Source organism: Aythya fuligula, chromosome 1 (assembly GCF_009819795.1).
Source record: "Aythya fuligula isolate bAytFul2 chromosome 1, bAytFul2.pri, whole genome shotgun sequence".
Classification (NCBI taxonomy): Eukaryota; Metazoa; Chordata; class Aves; order Anseriformes; family Anatidae; genus Aythya; species Aythya fuligula.
In genome coordinates, this window is record NC_045559.1 from 56,234,057 (window position 1) to 56,255,493 (window position 21,437).

The window sequence follows — 21,437 nt, forward strand, 5'->3', positions numbered from 1 at the left end:
GCAATTGCTAACATCATGTTTTTGGAACCTTTTGGAAACCTGTGCCAAGCAAGCCCTGTTTTTCAGTCTTTCCAGATTGAATAACCGTGTAAGCCTTTTTTATTTAAAAAATATATTAAAAAAATCACTGATACCTCACATCTTGTTTTTTGCACAGGGAGCCAACTGCAGCAGCTATGCATATAGGCAGACTCGTGGTCATTTTTGTAGCTACTTATCAATGGCTATGACACATGATTTATGTTCAATAAATCAATTTGATCTTGGACAGTGCATTATACTTCTCTTTTTTCTTGAAGACTGAAACAAATGCATCTCCTAAACTATAGGTGAATTATATACACTGCTTGAGGCATCAATAGTTTGTCTCTTAGTTTCAACAGATCAAATCTGTGGGCACATTATGGGATCTGGATCTGCTTTCTTGTAATTTCACTGTGAAAGATGCTTTTCAGTATCAGAACTGATGAAATGTTGTAGAAAAAGAAGAAAGTAAAATTCTGGCACATGCTGCAATTCCAGGATTCTGAAACGAGGACTCGGTTCACTGTCTTCTAACTAACACTAGAGATGTCTGGATGGGTGTACCTGGTCCAAATTGCTATTTTAGATTTAATTACTTTGTTAATTGCAGAAGAAAAAAAAAAAAGTAATTTAATTTTTTATTGAGCCTTGCAATCCATATTAAAAAATAAAGTTTTCAAACTGTTACAACGTGTGAATGCTTGGGGGTTTTGGGGTAAACTAATATGATTCAAACTTTTCAGCATCTCCTCCCTGAAGCAATCTCCATTATGTCATGTTTCTCCCTTCCCCCCTCCTTTTTTTTTTTTTCTCCTTTAACTTGGCTTTACTACAGCACTGACAATTGCCTCAGTGGTAAAGAACAGCGGTTTACAAGGACTGATCTCAAACTGTAGTTGCACAGTTGGAAACTAAAGTTGTGTAGAGCCAGACCTAGTGTATTTGCAGGCTTGTTTTGATGATCCTTGGGGAGTTCTGCTCATCTTCCTTCGGAGCTGATGAAGGGTGAATTGACAATAGGTAATACAGAGCCTTTTATTTTAGGTAGAAGATGGAGAAGAAGACACGTGCACGTTTTTATTTACAGGGTTAAGACCAGTGTTCTGAACTGCATTGACAGCATTTGTGAGATAGTAACTTGTTCAAACTTTCAGTGGAAAAGTTGTTGATAGAAGTTACCGTAGGAGACATACTGGATTGATTTGAAAATGTAAGATTATGGACCCCATATGCAAGAAGTATCCTTTATTAAAATAGCATGGTATGTTGTGTGCTTGCAGCCCAGAAAACCAACCATATCCTGGGCTGCATCTAAAGAAGCATGACCAGCTGGTTGAGGGCGGAGATTATCCCTCTCTAACCTGCTCTTGTGAGACCCCACCTGGAGTGCTGTGTTCAGCTCTGGGGTCCCCAGCACAAGAAGGGCATGGACCTATTAGAATTAGTCCAGAAGAGGGCTACGAAGATGATCAAAGGACTGGAGCTCCTCTTCCATGAAGACAGACTGAGGAATTGGGGTTGTTCAGCCTGGAGAAGAGAAAGCTCTGGGGAGACTTTATAGCAGCCTTCCAGTACCTAAAAGGGGCCTACAGGAAAGCTGGGGAGGGACTCTTGGTCAGGGAGTGTAGTGACAGGACAAGGGATAATGGTTTTAAACTAAAAAAGGGTAGTTTTAGATTGAATATTAGGAAGAAATGCTTTACTGTGAGGGTTGTGGGGCACTGAAACAGGCTGCCCAGAGCAGCTGTGGATGCCCCATCCCTGGAAGTGTTCAAGGCCATAGTTAAAGTTTGAGCAACCTGGTCTGCTGGGAGGTGTCCCTGCCCATGGCAGGTGGGTTGCAGTTAGATAGTCTTTAAGGTCCCTTCCAACCCAAACTGTTCTATGATAATGCACAGCAAAGACTCTAAATACAAACGTCTCCCACTGCTATTACACTGCTTTTGTCCTTTCCTGTAGCGATACCTTCTCCATTTGGCACACATCCATGATGCAACAACATGCTCCACAATTTGCACTTTATGGTTTATGCTGCCTATCTCATCAGGAATACAGACATGAGGTTTTCCTATGCTCAGAGGGGTTTGTTTCAAACACTCTCCCATTCCCTTTACTGAGAAGGACAGACAGCTCCCTCCATGCCACAAATACTCTGTTTAATATATCATCTCTACAAGACACATTTTGAAAGGGTGCAACCTTAAATATGATGCTGTCAAGGAGAGTTATGGCTACAACATTTATTACTGCTACTTGTAAGATTGAACAGATAAAGCACAGGAAATATGCAGTAATGATGGACAAGAAGTTCTTGTGATGTACACTTAGTATAGTTGCAGTCATTGATTTTTTGTTAGTGGAAGATGCTGCCCGAAAGTATAGGCATAACGTAGTCAAAATGTGCATTTGCAATGGTTGCACTATTTCAAAAATTTAACTAGAAAAAAAAAATCATAACAGCTGTTGGAAGTGTGGCCTTCCAGAAGTTACTGAACTGAGCTGGAAAGGAGATAGAAGTTTAAGCTAGAAAGATTTGTATGCAGTTATTAACCTGTTTTATCATGATGATGCAACTTCAGTAGCCAAAGAAGCTGTATCTATGTTTTAGGATATCCATGGTGGTTGTACTGTCTACTGTCCCACACAAAGCAGCAGGTAATTTCTCCCAGAAGCTGCCAGCAGCAGAATGCACCACCATCTCAGCATGGAGAGCTCCTGCAGAGAAGAGGAATGGCAGAGATCTTTTGCTGCCCGTAGGAGAAGGCTACCTGCTGATCCCACTGCAGCTGGCATAATGGGACCCATGGTACTGCAGGCTGGGACAAAGTGCCTTGTAGTTGCCATTTCTTTTCCCACCATTTAAAAGAGAATTTGGAATAAATTAAAAATAACTGTCTGGAATTCTGTGATATTAGCTGGGGCTGTTTTAATGTCCATGATAAGCATGATGTGGCCAGCTTTCTAGAAGTATGGATCATGCAAACTAAACGCATAATGTATAAGATATATAGTAATAAGTGTGAAAAACATTGTATTTCCTGAATTTCCAAAAATCAGGAAAAGTATAAGTGCTGAACATCGACAAGAGCACCATGAGACAGTGCGTAATATCTTCCTTTGCTGAGGCTGGACAGAACTGAAGGTTGAATAAGAAATACAGGAACTACATGTGGATGAATTGCATGCAGACACAGTAAACAAACTCATCAAAGCTTACCAACACTTAAAAATGAGACAGTGTGTTATTTCTGTAACAATAAAGAAGTCAGCTATGTGCTACTTGTCACAGATTTCACCACTGCTAGGTGGCATGGTTAACCCTTTAACTAACTCACTGTGTAAGAGTAACAAATGCACCAGTCTGTTCTAGTATATTCTTCAACTCTGCAGTGCAAGTATGCCTATTGCAAGGAAGAGATCATTATGTCTCTGGTCTGTCAATGCTGCTCCGTTTCCAGAGAGCTGAGCTGCCTTTGATAACAATCTTTTATTTTCTGAGAGATCATAGAAGACTAACTGCTTGAAAAGTCACTCTGTCAATGCTCTAGCTAGCTGCAGTGCTTATGTGTCATGCCAGGGTGTTCTGGCTCCTCAGTCTCTGTACCTAAGTGGGAGTGCTAGGAAAAGGCTAGAGCCCCCATCAAAGCTCTTTCAGTATCCTACTCCTCTCAAGTTCCTTCTCTATTTTCCCATATTGCTCTGGCTCACCTGTTCCCTTCCACTGCTCCACAGGAGTTATAAGACTTTAAAATGTTTGACTATGTTTAAGTATATATATTTATATATATATATATGGATGTTCTCAACCAAATGACCAGGTGATTACAGCTTTTTCAGTCATTGTCTAACCTCTAGATTTCCCAACAGCTTGCTGGAGTATTTCATTTTCCTGCTAATTGTCATGCTGACTTTGTCAGTTATAGTTTGAAAATAAATTAGGGCTCTTCTTTAGTGTTTTAATACCTCCATGCATGATGCCGTCTGATCAATACAATTTTGGTGCAAAGCATCCAAAAGAAAGAAAGCAAAATTCAAAGATAAAAAAATGTACACACTCAGAATGATCAAGGATAGGGCCTAGGCTTAATGGTTCATAACCATAGTTTAATTTTAGTACCAGGCATCTTCTGTCATCAAACTGGATGCAAATGTTTTGCTTTGCACAAATCTCCAACTCTTTTGCACTTGTTTTTATCCTCTCAGGCATGGTATTTTAACTAAGCCTAGCCTAGAGCTACTAACTAAATCACTTAACTTATCCTAGTGTTTTGCTAGAGATTCATTTTTTTATAGTGTTAGGTAATGAATAGACAAGATGGAATTCATGTATATGCAAAAGAAGTCCTAATCAAATGAATTTTTAAACAGCTGTATATGAAGCATGTTTAGATTTGGACTACAGTCCCTATGCAATACCCAAAAGAGCAAGCATCTGAAATGTCTTTGGCTTCATCATGACAGACCATGTCAACTTGTGTAGTGAGTGGCCTGCATGGTACATGTCCTTCTGTGAAAAAGGAGGGCATGGATTAGTTTACTAGGCTTGGCAAAAAGTCTTCTGTTCCTGTAGCAGCTGAGCAATGTGTCTTCTTCCCATGTGCAGCACAGAGTCCAACATTTTTCTTTCCTTTACTAAATCCAGCAGATTAAAGGACTAACCCACTGGTGGCATCTGACATAAGTGGGGAAAGGCAAGGTGTTATTCCACAAAAATGCTAGGTATGACCAGGACTAGAAATTAGATGCCTGCAATCATTCAAAAAGCCTTGCCACCTTAGGAACTGTATTTCTCTGTGTAGAAATAAAGCAGCAGAAAATACTGAAGGCTGAAGAGAGGTACACTAGTTGAGGTATAATGTGTGAGGAAACATTATTTCTACTTAGAGAGGATTGTTGCAATACCTTTAATCACTGTACAGACATTTTCATGGATGTTAAAAATCTAACTATTATTTGAGATTAAGACAAAACAAACAGGCCAAAAAACCACAAGTAATATGAATTGGTAAAAGTTTTTAAAAAAATAAATCGTATTTGAAATGACTCAGTAAATGCTATCAGGAGAACTGGAATAATCATAGCGTAAGAAGCAAACAGAAATTACTTGTATTCATAGGCACTGTTGCTGTGTAATTATCAGAAGGCTGAGTCAAAACTGAGCAAGTCTGTCAGAAATTCAGCATGTGTCAGGAAATATTTCTTAGCTAATAAATAACATGGCAAAAATCTCCCCTAAAGAAATTACCAGCTCCTTTGCATATCTGAATGATATGTAATGGGAATAAGTGAGTACAGAGTCAGCAATTGTGTGAAGAAAGAAGCCACATTGCTCCTTTTATTTTTGGCTGCGCCTGGGGTCAGAAGTTCCTTTGTTCTTTCTTTACCTCCCATTAGAGCAAACATAGACTGCTTCTTTTCTCTTAAGGCTCTTTTTTACTGTCTATTTTTTTTAATGAAATAAAAATGTCTGTCTGTTGCAGAATGTGACTGTGTTTGTTCATTATTATTATTTTCAGCACTTGCATGTTAATGAAATGTTGCCTTATCCTACATTGTAATATTTTCAAAGGAAAAAAGCTCTTTAAAGAGGCAGGGTATTGGGAGCTGTAATTTAGTGAGTTAAAACTTCAAACAGTAATACTTAATGTGCATGCTGGTAAAGCACTAACTATTCATCAGGTATTTACAGCGTATGAAGCTACTTATATAACATGCTTTGTTTATCAGTGTTTCAACAATTTTATCTACTACTACTTTTGCAGGTATGGAACATCTCTCTTTGTTTTGCCTTTCAGCTTTCAAGCTCTTTGGGGCCATCATTACTGTTCACTTAAGGTTGTTACTATTCCACCAGATGCAATGGAGAGTTCATCTACTTGCTGTTAGTGCTTATAGCAGCAATAAGCTAAGTAATAGCAATAAGCTCATGTGTGATGTATTTGTAAGCATGGCTCCTTCTGTGGAGAGTATGAAACCAGAAGGGTGAGAAGAAATGTTCCTCAGATTGCTCTTAACTGAATTGTAACAAATCCACAGCTGCTTCATGGTTGTCACTCTGTCGTTCACCATGACTCTATGGAATTTCACAGTGGCAGCAGGGGTAGACTTGAATCCACATGCATCACAAATTTTGGCCTGATGCCACCAGAGGAAGGACTCTGCCTGGTTTTAGCATTGATGTATGGGGCTTTACTGGCTGAGACTAACGTGTAGGAAAAGGCAATTGATTACTGCATTACTACCGGTGCTAACAGTAGAGCTGGTGGCTTTTAGTGGCTCTAGGACATTAAGTTCCTTTATCCTTTCCCGGTGGTCCATTTTGTAGAAGACAGCGTGAAAGGACTCACGTGACAAGGGTGTTTATACTTGAGCGACACACTTTTTTTTTTTCCAGTTTATGAGCAGACGTCTCTAATTACTGGAATCCCAGCATGTAAGATGCTTAGGGATAGTTATTTGATCATGTGGCATATGTTTTCACATGATACCATGCAGCAAGTGTGTATTTTTGAATGGGATCATACTATTTAGCATCCCCCAGCACCCTGGCATCTGCAGCAAGGGGCAATACTAAGCTATTGCCATGAGCATCCAGTGACTTTCTCTAGTGTCCTTGCCCTGGGACCATGTATGCTCACAATTTGTGCAACTAGTGTAACAAAATACAATGCAGAAGCCCTATAGAAGGGAAAGACTTCACAAAAGGTTTTTCTCTCTCATACTCTCACAGATTTTGCTTTTACTCACATACCCGGAATGATAAAGATGTGCCCAGGTGATTGACTGGGATTACTTATAGCAACATGCAGGATAAGAGATGCCAACTATTAAGTCCTCATCACATTTGATGTTTTATTCTTGATTGGTGATCACAAGGTCTTTTTGACTGCACATTTTGTACTCTTTAGTAGTTGACAGTGATTGCAATCTTGGCCTCTTCATCCTGTTCCATCTCAGTAAGTCAGTAGGCAACATTGCTGATTTCACTGCTGTCCTGCCTCCTTGCCTGGGTATTTTTAGTTCCGATCTGGTTCTTTATCTTCCTGTCACCTTCTCCTAATGATTTGATTTTGCCCATTTTTTTCCAAAACTGGACCTCTTGTGAAACTACACGCAGAAGTGCTGTTGCCTTGGTGACTGGTGTGTATTTGGGGGTGCCATCAATAAGTGACTACTTTTATTCCTTCTTTGACTGTTTGCTTCCACAACACATATATTTCCACTGAAAATTCATTCAAACTGTTCTTTGTAGTCTTATTACAGATTTCTACACATTTAATAGATTGATGGGATGTAGCAACATCCTTTGCCAATATACAAGCAAGTTCTATAATCCCTTTGAATTCTCTAGCCCTTGAAAATATGAGATACATCATAGAAGCTATAGGCATATGCTGTGTTTTATTGTATCTCAGTCCGAGTAGTCTCTACAGTGTTCCTTTTCTCCCCTACCCTCCCTCCAGGTAGAAAATACTAATTTAACTCTGTGGAGCATCTAATGAACTGGAGTCCATGTTGCCTTATGATAAGCACTGCATTTGAAGAAATTCCTGTATCATGCCTTCTATGTTTGTCTTTTATGGTCTTCATTAATTGAAATCTTTGCGTGAAAAATAGAACCTTTTTGCTCCTTGTAAAAGCATCATGAAGCAAGGAAAAGCTAGAAGAAAAATACTGACTTTGTTTGCTTATTTTGGTGCTAAATGATCTGAGAGATAGAGACAAAATGTGTCTATATTAAATAAATAATAAGCAGAGTAGATAAAGTATTATTCAGAAAAAAAAAAAAAAAAAAGCTTTTTAAAATATTTTTTAAAGAGGTTGCAGATTTGCTTATTTTTCTAGGAAGCATATCAGTGCTGGAAATGAGTCGTAATACCTGTTCTGCAGCAGCACAGTAGCAGCTAATCTCTGAGTGTTGTTCATTCAGTCATCTATAACGCTGTGATGTTTTGGCCTGGGCTGTTTGTTGGGGTGGTGGGCGTTCTGTTCCTTTGGCTGGTTTGAGTTAGCTGGTTGATTGTTTTCCAGAAGAGATTTGTGATGATGAAGTAAAATGAGTTGTTGCTTAAAAAAACAAAGGGAGGTGGGGATTTAAAGTAATATTCCTTTTTTTTTTTTTTTTTATACAGGATTTTTCTTGTAGTATATGTGGTTGACAGTAGATTATGTTCCTTTTCTGTTTACAGAAATCTTTTGTATTCTGATTGTGTATTCTGCACAGAATCTTGTGTATTGTGATTAGCCTTCACTTTTCTAGGGCAAAGACTACAAGTAGCAAGTGAAGAAGAAACCTTTTATTATTTTTTTTTTTTTATTGGAGTTCAGATAGGGGAAAAGACTTTAATTTCATTTCCAAATTCTTGGAATTTGCTAAACAATACAGAAATGATTGAAAGCGTGTGAAAAATTATTAAAATTAAAATAAAATAGTCAAAGATGCTTTTAATGCTTCTGTGAACTCTGTCTTATGTGTACTGTGAGAAGGGGTGCCTCATTGGGTATGGCCTTTCCCTTCTGGGGCCTATTTTTGCATTGTAATTTAGGTCATAATGTTTCAGAGCCTACATATCTGAAGCCAGTTGCTAATTCTAGCTATATTAATTTTAATTCTTAATTTGAGACATTGTAGGACATTGTTTGTACAGACGTATTGAGTGCTCGTAACTTCTGTGAAAGTCTCCAAATCTAGAACCTCAAGGTATTTAATAGAAAATGGGCATTTTTGTTTAGTCTTCATAAAAGTAGCTTTATAATAATGTAAATATTCTGTAGTGGCAAAGCAGATAAAACAAACAAACAAAAAAATAAATTTTGGACTTCATACAGTATGTGCCACTAGATTACAACCTTTAAAAAATTGTTCATTTTGCAACTAAATTATTATTACAACTTCCCATTTCTGCAAAGCCAAAGAATGACAAAACTAATATGCTTTTTTAAGGTGTTATTTTCAGGGATTTCATAAACGATAATGAGAAAACTGTCTTCAAAAGAGAACTAATAACCCATTTTATATAATTTGAATCTAGGTTTCCATTTTTTCTTCTATTTCTTCTGTGTTTTGATTTTCCTTCTGACTTCCTAAAAAGAAGTAGAGTATCTCTCAGCCACTGCCTTCTATCCGTGAAGGATGTGAAGGTGAATGATGCACCCACTGGGTCAGATCACATTTTCACGCTACCTAAATGTGAGAATTATGAGGGTCTAAACTAATAATCATAGTGTCAGACATAGATGTGCGTGGGGGAAAAGTGTGAACTGAATGCACAAGGATGTCTCTCTGATTTGCAGTTGCCAGTTACCAAGGAAAGCAGTGATTTTTAATGATGTGTGGGCATTACAGAGATGATCCTTTTGACCTGGCAGCAGCTTGTAAGGTCATTCCTATCAGCTTCGTTAGTGTTCTTGCTCCTTTCTCCCCCGCCCTATTTGGGTAATGAAAATAAAAGGAAGGGGTAACCTTATTATTTGCAAAACACCTATTTAGGCTGAAATCTCTTCTTCTGTAATTTGCCACAAAGCAAAACCAGCTACTGACGCACGAAAAGTAACTTGATTAAAGTTCCAGTGCCTAGGATTTTATGTAGCTTCTGTTTTCCCTGGAATATTGATCCCATGTTACAGCTCTGCAGCCGTGTCCTCAAAATGAGAGACTTTTGACCAAATAAGATAATTTGTGCATGTTTTCATGAGACCTAGATTGTGAAAGTCAGCTCCATAGCTCATACAAATGTCCATCGACTTCCTGTCTGCAAAGCCAACATGAAAAACATTGTTTTGTATGAGTTCTGTAAATTGTCCACGCACATAAACATGACACAGCTGCTTGTGTTCCTGTTCATTTGCATAGAGTGAGCAGTGTTAACTTAAATCAACCCACATAAAATTGGAAGGAAAGAATGAGATCATTATTGTAATATCAATTTTTAAGTATTGTAAGAATGTATTTTGTCAGTGGAAAGAATATGACCAGGCAGGTAAAATCTATATCTGTATTGGGTTCTTATGTAATATTGAATAGGGATGGACATGGAAAGGTCAGATTTAGATGATCCTTAGGGTGGAGGCTGTAGCCCTGCCTGTCTCCCAACACAGAAAGAACATGTTTCTTTTGCCTTTTGATTAACTCTGTGCAGAGCTGAGAGCTGTTTTGCAAGTGTTTTCTGTCCTAGATCTTTTTTTGGGGGATGTAGAATTACTGGAGTTTTCTCTGTGTGGGATGGATTCTGACCAGGTAGTTAAATTCATCACTCAATATCTCTGTAAAATATTGTGAAAACTATCATTCGTTCTGAAAATGATCTTTAATTTGTTTTCTAGAGCTGTAAGTCAGCATTAAATACTGGGCATGTGACAGGACTGCAGATTAGACTTTTTTTTTTGAAAAAAGCCCTTAGACTTTCCTATATTTTAAAATGTTTGAGAGGGTAAAAATGTAAGGACTTTTTAAGTGTGACACTGAGAACTTACTACAAGCATTCACCCCAAAAGGGTCATCTCATCAAAACTTGGTTAAATGCAAAAAAAAAAAAAAAAAAAAAAAAAAAAAAAAAAAAAAAAAAAAGGAGAACTGAAACTGTTCTTCTCAACAGTTATTTTTTCTCTGTGTGCTGCTGAAGAATGCATTGCTCAGAGACTGAGAGCGTGAGTGTTGATATTCTCTGGTGTTGAACTGGGGGAGACTGTCATGGCAGGTAAGGTTCCCTAAGTAATCATTCTTTTAACAACAGAAAACATTTGGTTAAGGCAGTGGATGCTCTTTGGAATCTGTTTTTCAGCACAGGTTTCAGACTGTCTCATTATAGACAAGGCACTTAGCAGTCTGCCTTGATACTCTGTTTTTTGGAGAGCAGAACACCCTCTTTTTGGAAACTTTCCGATTGCAAGGTCTATAGCTTCCTATGTTTGGACGCCACTTCTTGCATGTGATCCTCCCATGGTAAGGCACATAAGCAGAATTGTGGAATAAGTCACTACACTGCAAGGAGGAAAAATGCAGAAATCTTGCCATTTTGACTGCAAGTTTTTGTTTGCACGGCGTTACTGTTATTCACACTATTTGGGAAAGCCAACCACTCACTTCTAAGATTAAGCAGGGCTTTCTTCCAGTGCCTGACTACTGTATGCTCTTCTGCAACTGGCAAATGTGTGTCATTACTTTTTATTGCCTACTGTAGTCAGAGAGAGTAATTCACCTCTCCCCTTTTCCTGAAGGCATCAGGGACGATTCTTGTAGTCATCTTGCTAAACAACATGACATCTGCTGTCTGACTGTGGCATTGCAACACTTCAGCGTGCATTGCTGAGAAATGTCTGCACTGTATGGAATTACACAGCTGGCTTTCAAATGGAGCACCCTTTTAGTTGAAACCCATTTGTTTTCTTAGAAGCATTTAGAACTACAACATCAGGATGTATAATTTCAGTCTGAGTTAAACTTTTTCTCTGAAGCAAAGTTACAATGCATCTAATTCCTTTCATTTGCACCTTTGAGGAAATAACTGCTTAGAATTGTAGATTTGAGGATGGAAAAAAGTTGACATTAAATAAGTAATTTATCTCTACCTACTTTGCTGAGTGTAAGTGCAGAAGCAGGAAAATGCCCCAAATAAGCTACCTTTATCAGGTACCTAATTAGCTGAGCTCTTATACTTCAACATGAGACAGGTTATGAATGGGATGATGAAAGAGGAATTCTTCTATAGCCTAATTTTTAGATGAAGTAAAAACTTGCATTTGATCACAGCTGTTGATTTTCCTGGCAGTGCCACGGCCTGTGAATTCTTCCTCATTAATACAGCTATATGAAACTTGGTGTTTTCAGTTCACATTTTGTGCAGTTTTTGACTTTTTCTGCAGCCTAATGTGGTACAGCTTTGTCCATGCTAGCAAGCACTGAGGTGCAGCCGAAGTGGATTTGTAGAGTGAAATGGTTGATGCTGAGAACATGATACACAGGCCATATTCATTCAAGGTTTTTATACTAGGCTACTTACAGTCTTGTCACAGCAACTGAACATCCTTTAGCACCCTTTAGCATACACTCCTGGACCGCATCTTCTGGTTTTGTTTCATCGTAAGGGAATTCAGTTTGTGCCCTCTCAGATGCCTTAGTCCTGTAGCTCAACCTGCAGTAAGCAAGAATACTGGGGGGTTTCTGTCAAAGGGATGACGGTGGTTCTCTGAATTAAAATGCTGATGTAAACTCCTTCATTGGCTTCTCAGTTGGAGCTGATACTGCCTGTTTCTTTGCTTTCTTCCACTTTGATTCACCAAAAGCAATGGGGATTGAATTTCTGGGACATATGTCATGGTAGCTCTAGGGTTTCAACTGATAATGTTATTGCTATTAGCATACTGATTGAACTTTTTTCCCCCATAAACTTTTGAATTTTTATACCTCCAGGTCTTTCCTATTACTCACAAAGTGAAACAATTCTATACACTTACCCAAAATCTCTTAAACTCACAGATGGCACTAAAAGCTAAGCAGGAAATCCAGCATGTCATTATGAAAAAAATAAATTTTAAAAGTACACAAAACATGTAGATCTAATTCATTAATCTTTCTTAGTGGCACTTAGACAAGATTATTGAACTACTGTGGTAAAATATTAATGAGGACTGAGGTATTGCTTAGTAAGAAATGAGATTTTTTCACTGGAGTTAGTTAGACTTTTTGAATGCTTCTCCTGACATTTTAATTGGTTTGGTATGTAATAGTAAACTCCATTTTTCCTTAAATTCTTAAAATTTTCACTTTAAACACTCAGAGATTCCCAAAGACATAAATATTATAACATTTAATTTAGATATAATGATAATATAATATTTATGTTACAGAAACATTAGAAGCACTCAGAAAAATGTGAGACCTTCAAATGAAGGCTGAGAATAGCTAGAAATGAACTGTTTATACTGATAAAGTATTTCATTATCACAAGGAGTAAAATAATATTTTCCCAAGAACTGTTTGTGTTTCACATTTTTTCAAGCCCGATAAAACTCTTCCATCATTGCTGTGCAAATGCAGTTTTCCTCCTGAACTCTTTTGTGTAATTATTTGCCAGTCACTTTAAGTATTAGAAGAATGACACATACGGTGTTTGATCATATTATTGAATATAGCTTTGAAGATGACAAAAATACCTCAAGATGTATTGCGCATTCAGATGTTACTTCTTCTAAAGTGGTTAGATGCAAAAAAGACGTGACTCAACCTATAAAGTTCCGCTTTATTTCATACTACTGCTTTATAATATTATCCTGAAAAAGTCTTACTGTGGATTCTTATTTCCATATGAGTATTTGGTATAAGGTCTTCTCAACAGTAAAGTATTAAAGGATCTTTGATTTCTTTGGACATAATTTACTCAAGGCTGTTTATTAAAATTTACAAACAGATTGTCACCACAATGTGTTTGAAAGGCACTGCAATGTAGCAGACCTAGCTGATGAGTACCTGCCTGAATCTGATTCCAAAAATTTCAAAAGCTACATGGTAACAGCCTGAATTCGTGATCAATGGCCATTAGTGGTTTGAGCTGTGTTTCAAGGGGCATGTGCATTTTAATTAATGCCTATAATGGTATTGCTAAGCCCCACAATATTCTTAAGAGCCATAAGGAGGTGGCATTTTATGTAAAGTTCAGTTCTTGAAGTTCTAAAGCAACTTCAGCTTTCATTTATTAAAAAAAGGAAAGTTTCCAGTTTTCATAGTCTCAAGTACAGTTTGGGAGACAAACCTTTAAAGCTTTTAAATGTCCACATTTATCATTTTATCGAGTTGTAACCCTTCAAGAATAAATGTGTTTTCTTTAAAAGTCAATTCTTGTTAAGAGAAATTGAATCAAATTTAAATGATTTTGCTTGATGCCACCAAAATGCAAAGTCAATGGTATGTACTTTAGAGCTAATGCATATTACAGAAAGAAACCCACTGTGTTTTAGGTTGGGTAACAGGTAAAAATAACAGTCAAGGCCAAAGAATCAGCCACTTAGGTCACCATTTACCTTGTAATTACAACATTATGTCAAAATTCCACCAAATGTAAGATCATGCTATTCTTAAAACTGTACCAGACATTTTTAGCATATTATAGAAGAGATATAAATAGCTTTCCGTCACTGAGTGTGTCTGTCCTTCATCTCCAGCTTTGTCATTCTTAGCATAGTCAGAAATTGCATTTGAGCTGTCTTCACCTGATGTACCGGAGCAACTTCTAATAACTGGAATTTATTTTAAGTTTCTTTCAATAGCATGATGTAAAAAAAATACTGTCACTACAAGTTAAGGGTTGACATTTCCATAAAACAAGGCAGACAAAATAATGCTAAAACTTTTTGAAACTTTGGGGCAAATAAGGACAAGTACTTGAAAACTTAACTTTAGATCTTTCAAGACCAAGTTGTACGTTGCCTAAAAATGTTTATGCAATATATGAGCTCAGAAATTAGTTGAACACAAATATTACTCAAATTCAAAATATTTGATTTGAGCATGTTCTTGTACTTTTTCAAATGCTTTTAATATAGGCTCGTTGTTGTCTTAAAAGATTTACCTTCTCTTCTGGCTATGCAATAGTATGTAATCACTGCAGGCATTTCCTGGATCTATAGTTTCAATCCTCAGCAGTAGCAAAATAAATAAATAAAAAGGATACACAAACTCTTTTGAGCTTTTTTTTTTTTTTAATATATCTTTTTATTAATTGAAAAAGTAGTTAATATAATCTTGGTAATAAACAAAACTTGTTATATGAACACGTATCCTCATAGCAATGGGTGAATCTTGGAAAAACGGTATTAATTTATTGTAAAAATCAACCAATATAGTGTGAGTCACTATAGCTAATAATAATGTGGTACATTTTCGATAACACTGTCAACTTTTGTTGCCCATCAAATAACTGCATTGTTGTGTCCTATATTTTTGCATCTCCTAGCAACAACCAAAAAGTTTTAAAAAGTTTTATTTTTAGAAGTGTGCTAGAATTGTTTTCATGATCATTATATTTCTATGCTGTCTTACTGACAATTCCCCGTGAGCAACTGAGAAAATTCTGCATAAAATGCAATGACCTATAGTGACTATTGCTATCTGTTGCAATATGTTTTGAGGTATATCTTGACTTGCTGATGTAATATTAGCCATGAGGTCAATGTAATGGTTGCAGTCTGTACTGGTACCGTATCTGCAGTGTACCTGAAGCTTACACAGCCAGTAGATTCTAAATAATGTGCCTCTTATGGTTGTGGTAAAATATACTGCTTTACCACATGTATAAGGTGGTTCATCTGTAGATAACAAAATAGACACTATAGCATTGAAATTTATATTGCCCGAGGCATTGCCTCCAGAGAGCACATCCTGATCTGCAGGGCAAGAGGCAGAGAATGGCCATCATTCACAGCACTTGGCTCCTGTAGAGCAGATTGGCTGCATCCACATTGTGTAGTACACTTGGCTTAGATCTCCTTCAAGTCCCAAGACCTTATTATTTTTCTTTCTTTATACGATTTTAAAAAAACTGCCGCGGTTCATCCCAGTCATGACGTGATGCCAAGGATATATGTTGTATTTCTTGAGGCGTAGCACAATGGCAATGCCTGAAGGCAGCAAACCTGCTGAGACAGTGCCGAGAGATTGTAATAGCGCTCAGGGAGCCAGAAGCAATCTCATCCATGCTGTCTGTAGGGAACAGTCCCTGTAGTGAATCAACCTCAAAACTTCACCTGATACTGCGTCAGAAAGACCTCACTGGCTCTCTCTAAAGAAAGGCCGGGAGCCCAGGGATGTGTGGACAACCATAATAGATCACAGATCTGGAACAAGCAAGGGAGCAAAGTTATTAAACAGTATTGCTACACAGGGGGTTATTCTAAATGCAGCTCCATTGGTTAGACTAGCTTTTCTTAAAAATACATTTCTAATGTATTCTTTTGCATTTGATATCAGTTGGAGTTACGTAGGTGTTTTTTGTATATGTATGTTTGTGTAAAGATATGTTTAAGGATCTGCTTTAAACTGGTACTGAGATCTAATATACAGAGTTGTTGCAGAAATGAGTCTTCAGTGTAGTATAGGAAACTCAAGATGTCTTTCAGAATTCTGCTTAAAGGTCTGAATATTGATAATAAGGCTTTCAGTCACTACTACATTGTTGTCTCACTGGTGAAGTACTTCTGTCCAGTCAACAACAGTTTCAGTCTAGAGAGTGGGGGACTCCTTCACCGTAATTCTTCTCTGATACTCTTAACCAGCATTTGACCTGCTCTCAAAAGACCCAGTGTTGAAGTTACTAAAGGTTAGTTTTTCTTCTGCTCTGGATTTACGTTAATGACACAGTAAGAGTCAAATTGTTGTAAAGGACACTAGAATGTCGAAGGAGTTAAGAGAGACAGTAACAGGTGTTCTTCCTTTCTTTCACTTCTCTTGCCTCAAACACCAGCTGTGTTTGAGGGTGTTCTCGTGTTATGTGATGTGTCCATGACTGCACAGCCCTCTACATCCTTTTGGGGAAAGACACTCAGCATCATCATTATCTTTATTTTCTTAGACAAGATCTGACAACTTCCCCTCTGCCTTGAAAATGATGAGTTACCATCAAATTCATTGTGGAAGTGTTAATAATGTGCATTTGAATATTGTCAGTCCTTGCAGTATATTCATTTTCTTTACAGGGGACTTGCTAAGTACTTTATATTTATTATTTCTCCACCTTCATCTAATTGCAGAATTAAAGCAACTTCAGAGAACAATGGTGATGATAATGATGTGACACTGCAAAGACTGAAGTTCTCATACAGAGAAACAAGGAAATGTTAGTGAAAATGACTACAATTTGAGGAAAGGTGGGGAGAGAACAGCAACCTTAAGCTCACTGCCCTGTTTCTATAGGCAGACCACTCCTTAGGTGACAGTTTCTAAATGAAGAGTAAAGAGCTATCCAAATTACAGGTTGGTTTGAAAGAATGGTATTCAACCTGCTTTGAGAAGAAGATTGGACTAGATGACCTCCAGAGGTCCGTTCCAACCTAAATTATTCTATGATTCTATTGAAATGCTAACTCCACACGTGGAATATTTGGATTCTGTAGTAAGAGCTTTTATCATTGTCTCCTATTGAGGCTAGTTTCCATGGCTTTGTTCAGTTTTGATAACACCTTTTGTACTCTTTGTATAATTGGGTTAAACTCTCATCCCATTCTTGTCTAATACCTACATTAATCTGTATAGTGCTGAATAAGAAGCCATGAGAAATCTGTATTTATAAATTCTGTTTTTTCAAGCCCTTGTCCAGTGTTCAAGAACACTCCAACATGCAATAATCTAAATCCACAGCTGCCTTCCCTACTTAAGGGAAAAAAAAAAAAAAAAAAAAAAAGTGCTTGACACCACATTACCACATTCACATTATTCTACAAGAAAAGGTTGTCCAGAGTGGTTCTGGAGTCTCCCTGTTTGGAGATCTCCAAAAGCCGCCTGGATGTGGTCCTGGGCAGCCTGCTTTGGGTGGCCCTGCTAGACCAGGGGGTGTTAGACCAGAGGACCAGATGACCAGTTCCTTCCTACCCCAGCCATTCTGTGAAGAACTTTACTTATATGTCAGCTGAAAAGGAGTGGAGGGAAAGCACCTTCCCACTCTGCCCAGTGAAAGCCTAGGGAAATAGTCTTTGTAGCATGTCTGATGCTGTAATAATTAAGAAAGAATAAATACTGACCTCGACACACAGGGATTCCAGCAGGAAACTTACCCAAAAAAGCTCACAACTCATGGTGCTGTCTTATGTTCTGCAGTAGTTTGCAAAGAACTATTGAGAGACTAAATAATGTCCTTAGTAAATTAGCACTGGAATTGTGGTGAACGCTTTGTCCTCTCCTTTCAAGCATAGTCAGATATTTATAAGATTTTTTTTTCTATTTGCCAATTCTTTGATGATTCCAGCAAGAAATTCCCAGTAATTATTGAAATTTTCATTACATTTGTTGTTCTTTTTTGTGTATAAATTTGATACAAATATTTACGGTGTTTGTAATATTTAAATTATGTAGTAATGAGGTTGACACTGTGGTGCTTACATAAGAATTTAGCTCCATTAGTTATGAGAGATTTGGTCCAAATTCATGGTGAACTGATGCAGGTTGAATTGATCCTAGTGAAGCTTATATTGAATTATACTAGTTAAAAGTTTAACCTGAAATTTTCTGCATGTTTCACAGTGTAGTTGTATATGTGCATTACCATCCATATATCCACATTATTATCCATGTGCATTATTATCCAGGTATTATCCACTAGATCACAGCTGGAATTTTTGAGGATTTACATTGAATGACCACTGTGTATTCTGTGTCTGGTTACAAAACTGTAGAATCACTGAATCATGGAATGGTGTTTGGGAGAGATCTCTGGAAATTCTCTAGTCTGACACCCTGCTTTTAAGCAGGGCCAATTAAAGCACGGCTTGGGGCCATGTCCAGTTGGGTTTTGAGTATCTACAAGGATAGCGGCTCATGACCTCTGTGTTTGTGTCCTTCCTTGTACTGGGAAGTCCAGACATGCGCACAGCAATCCAGCTGGGTCTCACCAGTGAGTAGTGGGAAAGGATCCCAGGGAGAACGCCCTGTATTCCTGCTGATCTGACATACAGAGTGATTGCTCCTCCCTGCCTTCTTGACTGGTCCTTGCTAAAGAGCCTATATCCATCCTGTCCACATCACTCAGCATACTTTGTTTGCCAGCCCAATCCACCACTTTCTCATTTATTTGTTGGTTGATTTTTATTTTTTTATTTTTTCAATTTAAAGCTCTCATGACAAGTTTGGCCAGCCAATAGGAAAAGGTACTTTTGCCTAAGTGGTCAGATGAATCCCATCTCTTCCTAGCAGTCACCTGTCTTGAGTGAGGGTCCCATGCTTGTGAAGTCAAAATCCCTCTTGTCAGTGCCAGGTGCACAAACAATTTTTTGACCTGTAGGATCTATCCACTCTTCCTTGGTTTCTTCCCCTTCACTGTCAGAGTTTAGAAAGACACTTGGTCCATTGCTTTTTATGAAATAATGGTATTGGTACTAAGAAATCTGCAAGTATAACATCAACTTCTTCCCATATGACAAGTAAGGAGCCGCTCTAAATGTGTTACTAATCCCTGTGTAAAACTAAGCTATAGTTTGAGATCTGTGCAGTAAAATAAAGGTGTTTTTGTTTTTGTTCTTTTTTTTTTTTTTTTTTTTTTTTTTTTCAAAATAGGACTGCTTCGTAGAGAGACATGGATTCTTTTGTCAGGGAGGAGCACTTGAAGCAATAATTGTTTCTCCTGGGCAAAACTTGCTCATGAATCTTTAATCAATTTCCACATTAGAGTAGCTCTGTATATAGAGGATTCTAATGAAGGTAAACACTGCTTCTAAATAAGCATCCAAGTACTTCAGATGGAAAGCAAAGTAGTAACATCAAAATCAGAGAGAGAAGTGTTACATATGCATGTAGCACCCTGCTTCTGAGCTAGAGACCACTTTATCTTCTGTGTGGTTGCATGTACGCTGTATGTAAGAAAGGGAAATAATGAATGCATGAACCCCTAACACTTCAGTAATTTATTAGGAAGGAGAAAAATGCCCAGGTATCCTGGCAGGGAGATCAATGATGCAACAACATACTGATGTTTTCTTCCAGCCAAGAACAAGCAGCATGATATTATTTTAACTTTTTTTTTTTTTTTTTTTTCCGTAATGCAAGTATTTCAGGGCCTGAAATACATGCAAAGATGTGGAGCTATGCCATTTTTTTAAGCCTGAGATTCAGATATGTAATAATGTTGTGGTCTGAGTATAAAACCATGATTCTGGAGCAGAATTTTTTTTACTACTGAAAGATTCTCTACCCCAGTAATTACTTCTGGTTGACGATGATCTCCACTATGTTCATAATTCAGTGACATTGGGTTCTCAGGTTGTAAGGTATTTTGAGTATGCATCGAGAACATCTTGTTAATCTTCTGCCATGTGCAAACTAAGTCAGGCTGTTTCACTCTCTTTGGACTTCAGGGAGTCCTTGGATAAACTGGGGAGTCAGGAAATACTGGTGCTGTGTGCCCATACAGTGGGGGATCTGGAGTAAAGTTGATTTTGGAGAACTCATTGAAAAACCAGGTCAGTAGCTGCTCTGACAAATTATTATCATTCTTGGGGTACAAATGAAATGTGAATAACAGCCAAGGTTGATCTTTCTGTCACGAATGTGTTTGGTTGCTGCTATCTCTTCTCAAATGCTAGATTTTTTTTTCTGCTCACATTAACACTGACATAGTGGAGGCTTAGGAAAAGTTTCATATCCTGTTAATCTTAAATTGTGTTCTTCCTTGATATTAAGTTTTAAAGTTTCAGGCTTTCCTTCTTTTGAGCAGCCTTGGCTTGAAAGGTAAAATGTGAAAGCATGTTATTTACTTACCTCTCTCTGTCTGTGACCAGACTACTGCCAGGATAGATCCCCAGGCCTGCAGTGGCATTGCTTCCAGCCCTGCTACCTGGAACCTTCTAGAAAGCTTTGATTAATGGGCCACTAACAAAATTTTCCTTGAGCCATGGCACATATCGAGTGAAGATATAACAGAAAGTGTCAATCCAATGTGCCCCCAGAGCAGTTAGCACAGTTGCAAGGCAGAACTCATTTGTGCTGTCAACTTACTAGCTATTTTCTCTCTTATAGATAGGACTACTTCCTTGTAACTAGTTGAGAAACAGTAAATTTGGTAGCATTTGGAAACTGCTGTAATCTGTTCCTTTTAAGTGGCTTCTGAGGGGGATGCTGAGTCTGAATATATTCCAAATCCTTCCTTCAAGTTACAACGCCATTGGACTAAGAAGTCTAATACAGCAGAGTAGTTCTCTGATGCCAAAAAAAATTTACACAGTTTGGGAGCTAAGGGAGCCTTAGATTTGTTTCTGTGGCATGTTCTTTCATGTGGGAGAGAGAGATTTTGGTGAGGGAGAAGATGGTGTTTTTCTTTAAAGTGCTACTTCTTTTTTAATAACTCAAGAAGTGGAGTATATTAGGGGTGTTGATTTAAATAAAGATTTACTATATAATTCTACTGTCTTTTATTGCACTATATTGGGTTTATTCAACACCCTACCTTTATGGTACCAAACTCTTCTCTAATATGGCAAAAAAATCTGTCACTTGACAGCCAGCTTCCAGAACTGGACTACCGCAGAGCTTCAATCCTCTTAGAAGACAGAAAACAGACTATCAAGGAGTAAACTTGTTATAACCCCACATTAACAGTATTTTAAAGGAACGTACAAAGACACTGGCTCAGATACAGCTTTTTTTTTTTTTTTTCCTTTTTTTGTATTTTGAGTCTGGTGAAAAACTGAAAAATCACTCTTAAGGGATGGATGCTACA

At 37.7% G+C, this 21,437-nt stretch overlaps 1 protein-coding gene across 3 annotated transcripts in view; it reads left to right on the plus strand.

Moving 5' to 3' along the window:
* Positions 1-21,437, plus strand: part of LARGE1 (LARGE xylosyl- and glucuronyltransferase 1) — a 282,266-nt gene that overhangs the window by 57,483 nt on the left and 203,346 nt on the right. Inside the window, exon 1 of one of the 3 annotated variants that reach the window (XM_032201254.1) lies at positions 12,735-12,739. The exons of the other annotated variants lie outside the window; for them this stretch is intronic. The gene's annotated coding sequence lies outside the window, so the exon portion shown is untranslated. Of the gene's footprint in view, positions 1-12,734; positions 12,740-21,437 lie in introns of those variants that run through there. 3 annotated transcript variants of the gene reach the window in all.